The sequence below is a fragment of the Nicotiana tomentosiformis genome, chromosome 12 (genome assembly GCF_000390325.3).
Source record: "Nicotiana tomentosiformis chromosome 12, ASM39032v3, whole genome shotgun sequence".
Classification (NCBI taxonomy): domain Eukaryota; kingdom Viridiplantae; phylum Streptophyta; class Magnoliopsida; order Solanales; family Solanaceae; genus Nicotiana; species Nicotiana tomentosiformis.
This window is the reverse complement of record NC_090823.1, coordinates 5,334,675-5,339,185: the sequence shown is the minus strand read 5'-3', so window position 1 is coordinate 5,339,185 and position 4,511 is coordinate 5,334,675.

Below are 4,511 nucleotides of genomic sequence, written 5' to 3'. Positions count from 1 at the left end.
TTAGTTACAGAGATTTGACTTATTTAACTGCTTTTATAACTTGTTGAAAAAAGAAAAAAAAATGCTTTTTATAACTTGAAAATAATTTTTCCGACTGCTCCACATGTTCTGTCCCTTTTTACATGGCATAATATTATTATTTTTGTTTGTCTCAAAAAAAAAATATTTTTTATATTTAAAATAAAATTAATTCTAATTTTAAATTTTTTATTTTATTTTTAATGAGATGGTTTATACTTGCATAACTGTCTATCATTGATTTTAACTTATAAGTTCTTAAAGTCTTTTATTTTTTTTTAACAGCTTGTTTGGATAGTTGTTACTTATTGTAGTGTATCGTATTGTTATTTTAAATACAATGTTTGTTTTGGTTGTTACTTGAATTTTATTGTATCGTATTGTTAAATTCGTCGTTACGTAACGACAAAATGTGTCACTTTATGCAACAACCGATTTGGTATGGTTGCGTCGTTATCTTCTCTTTTTCTCTCATCTCACCCTTTATTATTATTAAATAATTTTATTTTATCATTTACCCTACATTTTTATATAATAAATTTACCCCGTATCACAATTTTTCTTTATAATATCGCAAGTCTATTTTTCATATTGCTGGTGCGTGATATCATGAAACAACAGCAAACGATACAATCTATCCAAAGTTCCAAACATTATATTCATCAAACAATACAGTACAATACAATACGATACATTATGAAACGATATGTAACTATTATCCAAACAAGTTATAAACCTCGCATAATCAAACATTACCACATAAATCATGTTCAAATTTCACAAGAGTATTTATTTTATTCTTCTCCTGTAACGACCCAACCAGTCGTGTTGACTTTTAGAACCTCGTTCCCTTAAATAAAACTTTTCGTATGTACTTTAATGATTTATGACTTGTGGGGATAGTTGGTTCGGGATTTGGAAGTGTTTGGGTTGAAATCGGAACACTTGGTTCCTTAAGTTGGCTTTAAAAGGCCAAGTTTGACTTTGGTCAATATTTTAGGCAAACGGACTCAAATCAGTATTTTGACAGTTTCGATAGGTCCGTATCGTGATTTGGGACTTGGGCATATGCCCGAAATCAAATTCCGAGGTCCCTAACCCGAGATATGGAATTTTGATGAAACAATTAAAAAAACTTTAAGTTCAAATAGTGACCGGATGTCGAATTATGTGCAAACGACCCCGGAATAGAATTTTGATGATTCCAACAGCTCTGTATGGTGATTTTAGACTTAGAAGCGTGATCGAAATTTTATTTGGAAGTTCGTAGTGAAATTAGGCTTGAAATGGCTAAAACAAGAATTTAAGTTTGGAAGTTTGACCGGGGAGTTGACTTTTTGATACCGGAGTCGGAATACAGTTCCGAAATTTTTTATAGCTCTGTTATATCATTTATGACTTGTGTGCAAAATTTGAGGTCAATCGGAGTTGATTTGATAGGTTTCGACATCAAATGTAGAAGTTGAAAATTTTAAGTTTCATTAATCTTGAATTGGAGCATAATTCGTGGCTTTAGCATCGTTTTATGAGATTTGAGGTTTCAAATAAGTTCGTATGATATTGTAGAACTTGTTGGTATATTTGGTTGAGGTCCCGAGGGCCTCGAGTGGATTCCGGGTGGTTAACGGATCGAAGTTGGAATTTGAAGAAGAGTTGAGGCAGCTGATATCTGGTGTTTCTTGGCAGCAGTTGCAGGTCTCGCAAATGCGAGAAATTATTCGCAAATGCGAACCTCGCATTTGCGAGAAGGGCTTCGCAATTGCGAAGAAGCCCGACCTAGGCAGTGTTCCCATTTGCGACACATTTGATGCATTTGCGATCCCAGCAGAGTTCGCATTTGCGACTCTTTGGTCGCATTTGCGACCCCAGCAGCTGAAGGCCAAGCTTCGCATTTGCGAGAGTTGTGTCGCATTTGTGACCATCGCATTTGCAAACCTGGTGTCGCAAATGCGACATCAGAGGCCTGTGCCCAGCTCATTTAATGCGCGACTTAGGACATATATCTCACTTTTCTTTCATCTCTTGGGCGATTCTTGGAGCTTTTGGAAGAGGGTTTTCACCTAGCACTTTGAGGTAAGTAATTCCTACATAACATGAGTTACATACATAGATTATTGGTATATTATAACATGTAAATTAGTGAAAACCATGGATTTAGGTGATAACCTAGATGTTTGACAAAAATGAGATTTAACCACGAAATTTGTTATGGAACTTAGTAAAAATCATATATTTATGTTCCAAAGATTACGGGTAACGTTTTCATCTAAATATTTTTAGAATTCGAGCACGTGGGCCCTGGGTGAATTTTAGGAATTTTACTATTTTGGATAAGGTAATTTATTTAATAGATAAATTTCGAATAATTTAGCATATATTAATTATTGTGTATAATATTTGGATAGTTTCGGATATTTCGGCGTCGAATCAAGAATTCAACGCGACGTGGTAATCGAAAAGTGGACTTTGAGACGAGGTAGGTCTCTTGTCTAATCTTGTGAGAGGGAAATGACCCCATAGGGATTAAATTGAATAATTATTGCTAATTGCAGGGGCTACGTACACACGATGTGACGAGAGTCCGTGCGTAGCTACTATAAATGCTAAAGTCCGTGTAGTTTAGGACTCAAAGCATGAATTACTGTGTAAATCGTATTCCTTGATTAATTAATATTAATTGATATATATGAATATATTGTGAATTGTTAGATAAAGATATTAAAGGATGGAAATCTCATATGCTTGATTTTCTGTTTAAATTAATTAATTGTTAAAAGAAATTATTCTCCTCCCGAATTTATCTTATAATAAATATACTCTCCTTGCGGAGGTACATAAGAAAATGTCTTCCTTTTTTGTGGAGCGGGCCGAACGCCTCGGCAGGATAGATGCATCTATGGATCGCGTCGCACGTCCCTCGGCAGTGTACACGACACTCTGGATCGGGTCGTACGTCCTCGGCGGAAATCGTGCTTAATAATAATAATCACACGATACCTTAATAGTTTATTGCAGCTTGTGAAGCTAATTGATAAATTAAAAATCTTTGGAATTTAATGAATTATTATTCCTGCTTGTTAAGGAATTATTGTTATTCATGCAAATGAGACTAATTGATAAATTTGGAAATTTATTGGAATTGAAGGAATTTAATTAATATATTGAGAATTATTGCATTTGAAGGAATTTAATTATTTCTACTGGTCAATAAAATTACTGTTAACTCTGTGAATCACGTTGATATAAATATTTCTATTTCATGATTATTTAATATTATTGACCCATAGTGAGTGTCAAAGTCGGCCATCTCGTCTCTACCTCTTCGAGATTAGGCTTGATACTTACTGGGTACATATTGTTTCCGTACTCATACTGCACTTGCTGCACATTTTATTATGCATGTACATATATGTCTAGTGGCCTTGTGGGCGCAGAGGTGTAGTTAATAATTGTGGGGATATATGTGAGTTGCATTCTGTATTACGATCCGCAGCCAACAGAGTCTCCTTCAGGGTTATTATATTTTTTCTGTCTAATTTGTATTCTAGACAGATGCTGTATTTTATTTTTAATTCCCTAGTAAATGCTCATGCACTTGTGACACCGGATTTTGGGAATGGTTGTGAATTGTTTAAAAATTTAGTTGCTAAAAATATTTATTATTTACTCTATGAGTTTTATATTTATTAATTCATTGAAGAAATTTTGATTTCAAAAATACTAAAATGGGTAATTAAGTGAAGTTTGTATTGTTGGCTTGCTTGGCAGCGGTTTCCGATGCCATCACGACCTTAATGAATTTTGGGGCGTGACAACATGGTATCCGAACACTAGGTTCACTTAGGTCTCACGAGTCATGAGCAAGTCTAGCAGAGTCTTGCGGATCGGTACGGAGACGTCTGTACTTATCTTCGAGAGGTAACAATGCTGTTAGGAATACTTCCCTTTTTTTTTTTATTTCTCATCGTGCAATTTGATTCCTTTGAGGCTTATGCCTTCATTTCCTTCCTACTCAATCTTATGCGACATGAAGCGCTTGTTATAAATTGGGGATCGAGGAAATATTTAATGGTACTACTAATGTAGTACATGATGCTTCTCCCTGTGTAATTAATTGGGTTATTGTCGTCGCCTTGCGAAAGGCCGCTCTATCATTTCAGTTCAGTATCAATACTACCTAAGGTTTTGAGATTTGGCATTGATTATTATGACGATTCATACGTTGTTATTGCATAGTATTTATGTAATGGTAGAATGCCTGTCTATGTGTCAGGGCAGTAAACGACTTGAAAGAAGGTTTTTTTTTTCTCAGTACATGATTCATAGGTTCCATGTTTTAATTCCAGCGGAGAAAAGGCAATCGGACTATGAATGTTCAGGTTTGGGGTTGGTGGAGTAACAAAGCTTGATATTTTCGAGTGTGGTAGAATTCTCAATTTTGATGTGGTGTCATCGCCTTCTACAATGCATTAAGGTTCGCCGGTGTTATGGTT